Here is a 12,843-nt window from a genome sequence, read left to right on the forward strand (position 1 = left end):
TGATTAAAGAAAATATCACTTACCGTTGGCTTATTCCACAAGGACTTTCTCTGACATGGCGCTCTACAAGGTACAAACTGGAAAACGTAGATCAAGCTATGTTCTTTCTTGAACAGAGTGGTTTGGGCCACTCCGACCATGCAAGTAAGCAACTAGTGGTCCAATTACAACCAGCTCAACAGCAACCAGGGGAAAAATCACTAATTCAGCAAGAAGAAAACCTGGGGGCAACTGCCCAAGTAATAGAGCAGGACCAAGGCTCTAGAAGAGTTCAACCTCAGCGAGAAACCAAAAAACCTATTAAATGACAACGAATAAAGACTTGAAAATCTTTTCCGTAAATGTTAATGGACTTAACGAACCAAGAAAAAGGAAGCAAATTTTTTCCAAAATCAGAAACCAAAATGTTCAGATTGCAATACTACAAGAAGTTCATATTAAAAAAGATAACCAAAAATTACTGTTGAATCCCAAAATTGGAAAAATGTATGCTGCATTAGCAGACCAAAAAAAAAGAGGTGTAGTGATGTATGTCAAGAATTCTATAAATTCCAAACAAATATATAAGGATAAAGAGGGTAGGATATTGATTGTACAAGTAGACATTGAACCCAGACCTCTAGTGGTTGTTTCTATTTATGCCCCCAATGAAGACCAAATGACATTCTATAAAAATTTACACCAAATAATAACAGATTTAGCTATTGATAATCTATTGATAATAGGTGATTTTAATGCTATCGCGAATAGACAATTAGACCACTCAGGAGGGGGAGGTAATAAAAAAAGGGGAAAAGGCAAAAAAACAAGAAGAAACTTGCTACCCAGTACTTTTCAAAAAATGAAAGCGGAACTATTATTAAGCGATATTTGGAGGGAAAGACACCCTCTCAAAAGGCAATTTACCTTTTATTCCAATCCTCACAAAATTTGGACGAGAATTGACATGTTATGGGCACCAAAAACAGTGGCAGAACAAATAAGAGAAGTCGAGATAGACGTTAATACATGGGCCGATCATAATCCAATAGTGGTCTATATGACGATGAAAAATAAACAGAACAATTGGCGGATGAACAGGTATATATTAAACGACAAGAAATATAAGGATTGGATTGAAAAGGAATTAAAAATATTTTTTGAAATTAATAAAACATCAGATACTACTCCACAGAACTTATGGGATACAGTTAAAGCGTACATAAGAGGTTTAACAATATCTTATACAGCAAAATACAATAAGGAAAAGAAATTAGAGTATTTACAATTAACAAACGAATTAAAACAATTAGAATCCTTATCGCAGCAACATACTAAGAATAGAGATCTAAAGACAGAAATAAACGTAATTAAACATAAAATTAGAGTTATAGAACAAAACCAACTAACTGAAAAGATTAAAAGAGCAAAGCAACAATATTTTGAATATGCAAATAAACCTGGCAGATGGCTAGCGTATAAACTTAGAAAACAGAGTCAATCAAAATTAATCCAAAAATTAGAAGATAAAGATGGTAAAATAAAATTCGATACAGAAGGTAAGGCAGACATTGTGTATAATTTTTACAAGGAATTATATGCTAAAGATCATGTCATTGAAGATGAAGTTTTTAATTATTTAGAGGCTTCAAATTTACCACAAATAACAGAAGATCAACAGGCTACCATGGATGGACCAATAACAATGGAGGAACTCCTAATAACAATTAAAAAACAGAAAAGCAACAAGGCCACAGGCCCAGATGCCATACCTGCAGAATGGTACAAGATAGATAATGAAACAATAAGAAATCATATGTTAGAAACTTTTAATTTCTGTAGACTTGATGGAAAAATTCCTAAATCTTGGTCAGAATCACTGACAACCTTAATACATAAACAGGGTACAGAACCAGAAAAAATTAAAAATTATAGGCCTATATCACTATTAAATGTAGACTATAAGATTTTTATTGCCATTTATGCAGAGAGACTCAAAGGAGTTATAAATGGAATAATACACCAAGACCAAAATGGGTTTCTTCCAGGGAGACAAATTAAAAATAATATTAGAACTGTAATAAATATACTAGAGTACTATGAACAACACCCAGATAAGATGGCATCTTTAATGTTTTTGGATGCTCAAAAAGCCTTCGACAACGTTAATTGGATATTTATAAAAATGCAATTAAATAAAATGAGATTTGGCCCAAAATTTGTTAATCTAATAGATACCATATATTCAAAACAAACAACGAATATAATATTGAATAATAGTCAATTACCAATACTTGATATAAATAAGGGAGTTCGCCAAGGATGTCCTATATCACCATTGTTATTTATTATGACCCTTGAAACCTTATTAATTAAAATAAGAGCGGACCCCAGAATAAAAGGTTTAACCGTAGGAGATGAAATCTATAAACTCCAGGCCTTTGCAGATGATCTAATGTTTATAATTGAAGAACCGACTACAACAGTTCCTACTTTATTACAAACCATTGAACAATATGGAAACGTAGCAGGTTTAAAGATAAACAAAAACAAAACACATTACTTGACTAAAAATATGAACAAAACACTAGAAACTAAATTAGAAACTATTTCTGGAATAAAGACTGTAAAAAAGGTAAAATATTTAGGAATAAATTTAACAGCGAAAACAATAACATTAAAAAATGATAATTATATGAAATTGTTAGCAGAAATTAAAAAAGACTTAGCAACCTGGAACAATTTGAAAATATCTTTCTTAGGAAGAATTGCAACAATTAAGATGAATATTTTACCCAAGGTCTTATTTCTTTTTCAGACAATACCAATAAACCCAGGGGGTATCTTTTTAAAAACTTTAACCAACTTAGTTAAAAAATTTATATGGCAAGGTAAAAAAGCAAGGATAAAAATGAATTGCTTAGAAGATATCAAAGAAAGAGGAGGATTTGGCCTTCCAAATTGGAAATTATACTATCAGGCCGCCGCACTAACATGGCTTAGAGATTGGATAATCTTAGATAATAAAAGAACACTCGAACTAGAAGGACATGATTTAATGCTTGGATGGCACGCATTTTTATGGTATGATAAGGACAAAAACCATTCATACTTTAAAAGGCATACATTAAGGAAATACTTACTAGAAGTATGGAAAGATATAAAGAAGAATCATTTCTTAAGCATCCCAGATTGGTTAGCCCCCTTAGAAGCAATAACGCATCCAAAGTCTATAAAGGACAAGAAAATGACTCATAGATATAAAGAACTATTAAATGATCAGATGAAGCTTAAATCTAGAATTGAACTACAAGAAGAAGGGATAATAATAGATTGGTGGCACTATGCCCAGATCCGATCTAGATATCAGAAGGATAAAACTCTTTACATTTTTAATAAAAGTAAGAATTCTTTAACTACCTTAATAACCACTAACTCTACAAAAATGATAGGGAAAATATATAAACTACTTATTGCTCATAAAAATATAGAGTTGACTTTAAAAGATACTATGATAAGATGGTGTAGAAATATTGGTAAGGAAATAGATATAGACACTTGGGAGAAAGTCTGGATTAATAATTGGAAAATGACTAAATCAGTTTCCTTAAAAGAAAACCAAATCAAAATGTTCTATAGATGGCATCTCCCACCAAATAGGATAGCAAAAATGTTTCCTAAAACATCCCCAATATGTTGGAAATGTAAGAAGGAAATAGGAACTTACTATCATCAATGGTGGACATGTAGCAAAGCAAAACTATATTGGAAGATGATTGAAAAAATATTAAAAGAAATAATAAAACAAGATATAGATAATACCCCGGAATTTTATCTATTAGGTGTCACAACCCAGATCTATAAGAAAGAAATTTTTTATTTAATCATACATATATTAACCGCGGCTAGAATAATATATGCGCAAAACTGGAAAGGGGAGGAAATCCCCAAGGAAGAAGAGGTTATAGCTAAGATATTAGATTGCGCTGAAATGGATATGATGACAAGAAGATTAAACGATCAAGAGGATACTAAATTTTATGAAACATGGAATAACGTTTACAAATGGATAGATAAGAAAAAATAAGATATATTTTTAGTGGTTGTTTTTTCTTTCTCTTTATTCTGTATTAGTTTTTATCTAGATGATAACAATAGTAATATTAGTTTAAAAGGATTTTTTGATGATTATGATATAGCTATGTATGTATAAGTATAAACAATATATTAAGATTTTTGAAGTATAATAGTTGAATTTAGTCTTACTGTTTAGATTGAAGGTTTAACACTATTTTATTATAGTAATTAGGATTATATTAAAGGTATCTTTCCTTTCTGGTAACTATGTTATACTAATCTTAATACCCACATTAAGATTTGTAAACTTCAACCCAAACTTATTAATCTTTTTTTTTTTTTTTTTTTATAATAGTTAACACATATGTATTCTTTTTCTATATTTGAATTTATACTTTCATAAGAAGCGGGGAAATACACCCCCACTTTATGTTCATTGTTTGTTTGTATTTGTTTGTCTTTTTATGAAAAATAATAAAAAAATTGAAAAAAAAAAAATAAAAGGTCGCAGCCGGCCTGGGGGGCTTGCTGGGGGGCTTCCTGCCTCTCCTACAGCGAAGACAGGCGGCACCTTCCCGAAGCACTCAGCTAAGCTGTTGGGGGAAGGGTTGGGCCATTTGCCGCCTCTCTCCGCTGTAGGAGAGGCAGGCGCAACCAAAGCAATGTTCCAAAGCGGTCTCCGGGAAGCGACCGAGGGAAAGGCAGTCGTCTGCTTTTCCTTCAGCTTGAAAGAGGAGGCAAATGCCCCGCCTTCCCCCAGCCGGTTAACTTGAAGCGCTCGGTTAACTGGCTGGGGGAAGGCAGGGCAGTTTCCGCTTCTTTAGAGCTGAAGGAAAGGCAGGCGACTGCCTTTCCCTTGGTCGCTTCCCGGAGACCGCTTTGGAACATCGCTTTGGGAGAGGGGGCAACTGCTCCAGTTAAGAAGCAAGAATCCACCCCCTAGCCAAACGGCTTTTTTCCTGTTTAGCACGGCGTTCGAGCACTAAACAGGAAAAAAGCTGTTTGGCTAGGGGGTGGATTCTTGCTTCTTAACCAGCAGCAGTTGCCCCCTCTCCCAAAGCGATGTTCCAAAGCGGTCTCCGCGAAGCGACCAAGGGAAAGGCAGTCGTCTGCTTTTCCTTCAGCTTGAAAGAGGAGGCAAATGCCCCGCCTTCCCCCAGCGGGTTAACTTGAAGCGCTCGGTTAACTGGCTGGGGGAAGGCAGGGCAGTTGCCGCTTCTTTAGAGCTGAAGGAAAGGCAGGCGACTGCCTTTCCTTGGTCGCTTCCCGGAGACCGCTTTGGAACATCGCTTTGGTTGCTCCTGCCTCTCCTGCAGCGGAGAGAAGCGGCAAATGGCCCAGCCCTTCCCCCAGCGGCTTCACCGAGCGCTTCGGGAAGGTGCCGCCTGTCTTCGCTGTAAGAAAGGCAGGCGCATCCAAAGCACGGCGTTCGAGCACTAAACAGGAAAAAAGCTGTTTGGCTAGGGGGTGGATTCTTGCTTTTAACCGGGCAGTTGCCCCCTCTCCCAGAGCGATATCCTTAGCGGTCTCCAGGCTGCGACCTTTTAAAACAGCCGCGCCGCTTCCAGCTGAGTCCTGAAGCCAAACGCGGAAGTTCACCTTTGGCGTTTGGCTTCAGGACTCAGCTGGGAAGCGGCGCGGCTGTTTTAAAAGGTCGCAGCCGGCCTGGGGGGCTTCCCAGCACCCCCCGAACCCGGGTTGGGGGTTCGGGGGGGTGCTGGGAAGCCCCCCAGGCCGGCTGCGACCTTTTAAAACAGCCGCGCCGCTTCCCAGCTGAGTCCTGAAGCCAAACATGGAAGTGGTTTTTTTTTAATTAATATTTTTTTAAAAATCGCGATATAGCGTTTCGCGAAGATCAAGATCACGAAACTCGAGGGATCACTGCACTCCTGTATTTTAAAACTCTGTTAAAGACCGCCAAAGTTATGATTAGAATAAGTGAAAGCAACTTTCAAAAGGTGAAGGAGAATAGGAAATGCTAAAAGTTCTTTCTGTCAATCTTGGTGACCAAGTTCATTCCCAAAAATACATAAAGTGAAAGTAACAATGTTCCAAATATGCTTTATTTGTTTTGCTTGAAGACATTTTGTTTCATATCCAAGTTCACTTCAGTTCTGAGTTAATTCAAGAAGCTTCTTGAATGAGAAGCAAAATAACTTCAAGCAAAACTAATAAAGTCTTTAAATTCTTTAAAAAAGTAACTTTGGGGAAACCATGACCTGGATGGACTGTGAATCTCCGAGATATAAAAATAATGAAATAAATAAGTAATGAAATAAAAAGTAGTCTTCAAGGGGCAGGTGGATTCTTTAAAAAGTCAATACATCATAGGGCCTTAATAACCTTAAAACCATCATTTCCCACTAAACACTTGACTTTTGGCTAGAAAGCCACTGTAACTAGTTCAGCATAGGTAGAATATGGCCCAGGAAATTCCAGTTCACGACTTACCAAATTTTGTACCTCCTGAAACTACAGCTTAACCAAGGACTCAATAACTGTTGTGGTTAGCTCTGGCCCAGCTCCTGCCCCAAGGAATGTGCAGCATGTGGATGTGGGGGAAACATCCACATGCCGCAGGCCTGTTTTGCTCCCGATGGAATCTGCCGACGAAGCCTCCTCTGACCAAGGAAGCGTGAGTGACAGGGAAGAGGGGACGTTGGCAGACAGCCCAGGAGATCAATCATCTATATCATCCCTAGATTCTGAATAAGAATTAATGATACATCCACGCATGCGTGGAGTGATGCATAGGAGGCAACAACTGAAGGATTATTACAAGAGAAAATTAGGCCACCTGTGGTTGGGTGGGGCTGCTGTAATTAGTGCTACAGATAAAAGTGCAGCTTGGTGTTTTAGCCTCATGGCAGTTTATCTGATTCATTGTTTTGTCAGGATCGTGGTTTTTGTGCTGTTCAAGATTGTGTGGACTCTCTGGACTTTAGAATTGGACTCAATTTCCCAGTTATTGGGTGAGCAATCGGATTGCATTTAACCTTGCCTTGTGTGTACCAGAAAATCTCTTTGACATTTAAAAAGGGAGCTGTTTCTGTTTTTCTGTTTATAAAAACTTTTGGGTTTTCCTTTTATCATGTGATGTGTGTCTTCCTGGACTAATTACCCTGTAATTATGTGAGGTTGAAACACGCCGGCAGAACAATAACTATAATTTACGGAGTCTACGGAGAGGGGGGGCATATAAATCTACTAACTAACTAACTAACTAACTAACTAACTAACTAAATAAATAAATAAATAAATAAATAAATAAACAAACAAACTATCACCAAATATGACTAGGTCAGACTAAGAATCTCTCGTCCATTACAGTTATTTGCCAGTGCAGACTTTTCCTTCTTCTATCATAATAATAGAAGTTTGGTAATTCCATTGTGCTGATTCTTTTTCTCTAGTATACTACTAAAAGCTTTTCAAAATACCTTATGAGTAAATTGATAAATACTTTTAAGTTTTCTGGGATAACACAGTTTTAGGAAAAAAGCCTTGAAAGTAAATACACAGGGCTAAAATAAAATCTCCTTTGAAGTAAAGTTGCGACTAGTACAAAAAGTTCTGAATGTCATGGACACCTAAAAGTACAGCTTATGCTGCATTATTCAACTAATTAGGTTCAGAGTCCCACAAAGATGAGGAAAGATGCCAACTGATCAAAGAGCTTTCCAAGAACTAGTAAAACACTGTTCATCCAGTTAATAGCCATTTGGAATCTATGTATCTGGAATTATGTCTCATTTTCTTTACGCTAAATATTATTGCATGACATTTCTTCCAATTAAACATTGGAACCCAGCACTATAATTAATCCTTTGATGAGTTCTGAGATAAGAGGACTATGAAACTAGAAATCTCAATTACTCAAACAGCTTTCGCCACTGATACCATCTTAAAAGAATTCTGAATTTTCTGCTTATTCTTTCATCAAACACCAAAGTGTCCAATGACAGGTAAGAAGATGGACAGAAAGACCATTTATCGAATTTCTCAAGTTGTTCTTTAGCAATCAAAATAAATCAAAACAAGAAAGGCTAAAGACTAAAGACACACACACACAGGGAAGGAGAGAGGGAAAAAAAGAATATGTAAATGTTTCCATATTTTAGGCTTAAATAAAGGCATTAAGCTATTATAATACATGTTGTTCTGTCCAGTAATGTCACATATATTTTATCTGTATATATGATTTCCTTTTATTCCCAGTACTGTTTTCATCTATTACTTTAAAAAAAATCTTTCAACATTAACCAGTTCTAAAGAGTATTTACAATGGGCTTTACAAGGGTCTTTTTGACATTAAAAGATTTAGCCATGCAAAAGAAACCTAGGAAAAGTTGTTGCTTCTTTAAGATGCTGCAAATGGGTGCTATATATTCCCACTTCCGGAAGAACATTTACAAATCGAACAGAAAGCATATTTCTCTTCTTCACAATTTAGATTACTGTTTCCCAACTTTTAAGATATGTGGACTTCAACTCCAAGAATGCCCCATCCATCCATGAAGAAACAGAAGACCTACTGAAGTTTTTGATCTTTTTTGGTACCTAATATCTTATTGGTACCTAGAATCCCATAATAGTCCTTGAAAGGAAGCCTAAGGACCAGGATATTCTTGATTACTTCACAGACAGATTTCACAGTATTCCTGCAAATACTGCAAAATTCTTCCAGGATACTTTTATAATTCCTAAAATAGCCTGCATTCGTGGGTTTCTCGTCTATCTCCTATTCACAAATGACCCTACTTAATAAATTGAGATTAGCCACACCAGAATCTTGTTGGTTAGAGAATATAAAAGGCTTCTAAGTAGGTCTTGAAAATTTATGCTTCATAATCACCGAAGATATTAGAGGTACTTCTCTATATATACAAATAATCCATGTTTAGAGGGGGAAAGACATCTGGAATATTGTATAGGATGCTTCCCAGGGAGTCTATGAAAGAACAAAAGGAAGAGGAAAACCCTGCAGAGATCCTTACAAGTCTTTGTATATGGCCCAGTTCTGACTGATGTTAACCAAATGCAGATATGCTTTTATTCTTCCTGGTCTTATTACTGTGAGGGTGTGTGTGCGGTCTACAATTTTTATCAGTGTTTCAACTATGAATGTTTAATTGCATTTCAATGTCTGCTAAGCACTGCCTGGCCCTTACTCTTAGCATGTGCAATCCCAATTAGTCTTCAAATAACCTGTTCTCAATCAGATATCATGCATTCCTCACAAGTTCTCTTTCTTTGATACCCATGTTACACAAGTTAAGCTTGTGTATATACCCTGTTTCCCCGAAAATAAGTAACCCCCGAAAGTAAGACATAGGAGAGGTTTCTTAGTATTGCCTAATATAAGGCATTCCCCCCAAAAGTAAGATGTATGAGACATTTTGTTTCGCGGCATTCACGAACAGAACATGTATAACATATATTTGAAGAAAATATAATTGTTGTACATGGAAATAATGGTACGGTAGTATTAAGAAATTCTTGATAGGATCCAGTTTGTGTGGTTATGCTGGTTTGTGATAACAACTACTGTACAGTATATAATAAATGTTCATTTTTTAAATTCAGCAATAAATGTGAATTCTTCTTAATTGAAAAAAAATAAGACATCTCCTGAAAATAAGATGTAGCATATCTTTGGGAGCAAAACTTAATATAAGACGCTGTCTTATTTTCGGGAAAACAGTATGTGTGTGTATGTGTGTGTGTGTATATATATATGTGTGTGTGTGTGTGTGTTTTCGTAGATTTTCACGGGTATATGTATCTAGATTGTTCTGAGTTAGAGCTCAAAATATTACACGGGGCAAAACTCGAACTCAGAACAATCTACATATATATATATATATATATACATATTCGACACAAAAATATGTAACCCTTCCCTGGTGCAGATCTGAAGGGATTGGATACTGTAGCCTAGAGGATAATTCTCTGCCTTACAAGGCAAAAAGGTTGCAGGTTCAAGTCCCAGTGGGTATGGCTAGCTGATGAGGCCAAAATAAGACCGAAATAGATCTATCCTAGTCTCCCTTAATTTTCAAATTCAGCAAAAAAACATGTGATATATATAAAATTTCTTTCACTATGATAACATAGGATTTATATCCGTTTTACTTATTAGAAATAAACAAAAGTCAAGGCTTACTAAATGCACAAAAACCATTTAATTCAACTACAGGACCAAGAACAAGGATTAAACAAAGCGTGACTACATTAAGAAAAAGACCTAACTATGAATAAATCTTCTCCATTTTAATCATTGGATCTGTTTTAGGGAACATACAGGTGTTCAAGGGTTAACCAAGTGCTGAAAAATGGAAAAGATATTAGTCAACAATTTTGTGTAAGGCCTGGGCATGAGTTCTTCTCACATCATTATAAATGAATTATTCCAGAAGGTTTTCATTCAGTTTATACTTTGTCCAAGAGTTCCAGTGGGCGATGGAACGTACGTTTTATTTCTTGCCTACTATTCATTAAAACAATATGGGTTTTAATTGAACAAACTGCATTGGTTAAAGTTTGGCTAATTCTGACAACAATGCTTTCTCCAGCTACCCCCGTCCCTTCTCAAAGGCTGCCCAAACTACAAGCATGTTGTACATGGAAAGTTCATCCATCATTTGGGATTTCAAATTTTCCATTTAACTCTTCTCACAGAACCTTACTCACAAGAAATGCTTTTCAGGGTTTGTCAAAAACAGTTACAGTAGATCTTCCCCAGCAATAGAAGAAAGTTGATGATTGTTTCATCATCTCCATTGTCCCAGAACAACAATAACAATGATCTAGTACAAATGTGATCATTTGCTTGCCAGAAGATAATATACCAATATACAATGTTCTAGACAAAATATTGGCTTTTAGATTTTTTTTACCACAAACTCCACAAAGGAGTCCAATTTGTAATACCGGATGAATGGATTAAAGGAAGACCAGATAGCGGTTTTACAGACCTCAATTGAGGCCTGGGTTGCCCAAGAGTGAGTGCCCACACCCATAATTCAATTCCTAGGGAGGGTGAAAACAGCTTCTCCCCACTCACACCCCCGGAGGCACTCTGGAGGCCAGAAACGGCCTGTTTCCCAACTTCTGGTGAGCACAGTAGGCTCGTGTTTCACCCTCCCCAGGCTCCAAAGGATTCCCTGGAGCCGGGGAAGGATAAAAACATCCTCCCCCATCTCCCCGGAGCTCTTTGGAAGCCAAAAATGCCTCCCAAAGCCTCTGTGTGAGCCAAAAATCAACTGGCCGGCACACACATGCACCTTGGAACTGAGCTAGGGCAGCGGCTCATGTGCCAGCAGATATGGTTCCACATGCCACCTGTGGCACCTATGCCATAGGTTCGCCATCATTGTTCTACAGTGTTTGATAATGTCACCTATGAACCATATTTTTATAACACAAATACACAGCTTGAAGTTCTTTCAGGAACATCATTTTCCTTCTGAAAATATGACAAGTGGAACTCTTTCAAAGTCCCCAAGCCTGCAGTGAAAATTCTAAATTGGTCTATTTCTTGCATTTTAGCTCAAACACTCTATGTAGTAAGTTACATATTTGTTCTCTGGGAGAAACATTTGCTATTGAAGAGTAGCATGTAAAAATATCAATAAAATCAGTAAATAAGAACACTGATCACACTCTTAAAAAACGTGAAAAGGTTTTTTAACTTTTACCTAGAGACTGGGAGGGCGTTTTTGTCCAAAATGGTATAGGGCAGTGATGGCGAACCTATGGCATGGGTGCCACAGGTGGCACGAGAGCTGTTGTCCTAGCTCAGCTCCAATGTGCAAAGAGCCGAGGTGGCACAGTGGGTGGAGTGCAATACTGCAGGCCACTAAAGCTGACTGCTAGATCTGCAGGTCAGTGGTTCAAATTTCATTACCGGCTCAAGGCTGACTCAGCCTTCTATCCTTCCGAGGTGGATAAAATGACCTGGATTGTGGGGGCAATATGCTAGCTCTGTGAAAAAGTGCTATTGCCAACATGTTGTAAGCCGCCCTAAGTCTAAGGAGAAGGGCAGCATAAAAAAAATCAGATAAATAAATAAATGTGTGCCAGCCAGCTGATTTTTGGCTCGCACAGAGGCTCTAGGAGGGCATTTTTGGCTTCCAGAGAACCTCCGGAGGGTGGGAGAGGGCATTTTTACCCTCCCCCAGCTCCAGGAAAGCCTTTGGAGCCTGGGAAGGATGAAACACAAGCCTATTGGGCCCACCAGAAGTTGGGAAACAGGCCATTTCCAGCCTCCAGAGGGCCTCCAGCAGGCGGGGAAAGCTGTTTTTGTCCTGCACATGCATTGAATTATGGGTGTGGGCACTCACGCATGTGCGATAGCACACACGCACGCTCTTTTGGCACCTGAGGGGAAAAAGGTTCACCACCACTGGTATAGGGTCTCCTGCCTGAGTAGAGGGTTGAATTAGAAGACTTCCAAGCTCCATTCCAATTCTGTTATTCTGTTATCAATTAAAGTGACTGAAACATCCTTGGGATTTGGAGACCGCATCATAAGTCAAAGGAGATAACATGGCCCAAGAGAGGAAATAATGTAAACCCAAGTTCTATTTTCATATGACACATTTGTATCATATCACATAAACTCCCACAAATTAGGAACGGTTTACATGGTTGACTAAATAATTATTCATTCTTCTGGGGGAAAAAAGACTTCAGATTTTGTTTTCCCTCAATAAAAATACTTTTAAAAAATCAATTGGTTATGTTTAAAATTATAGCTGCCTATTGTGGCAAATATTTTCCCAT

At 37.5% G+C, this 12,843-nt stretch overlaps 1 protein-coding gene across 6 annotated transcripts in view; it reads right to left on the reverse strand.

Annotated features, from left to right (window-relative positions):
- The window catches only part of TRPS1 (transcriptional repressor GATA binding 1), a 334,371-nt gene that overhangs the window by 271,865 nt on the left and 49,663 nt on the right, over positions 1 to 12,843 (reverse strand). The gene's annotated exons all lie outside the window — the stretch shown is intronic.

Source organism: Erythrolamprus reginae, chromosome 3, assembly GCF_031021105.1.
Source record: "Erythrolamprus reginae isolate rEryReg1 chromosome 3, rEryReg1.hap1, whole genome shotgun sequence".
NCBI classification, from domain to species: domain Eukaryota; kingdom Metazoa; phylum Chordata; class Lepidosauria; order Squamata; family Dipsadidae; genus Erythrolamprus; species Erythrolamprus reginae.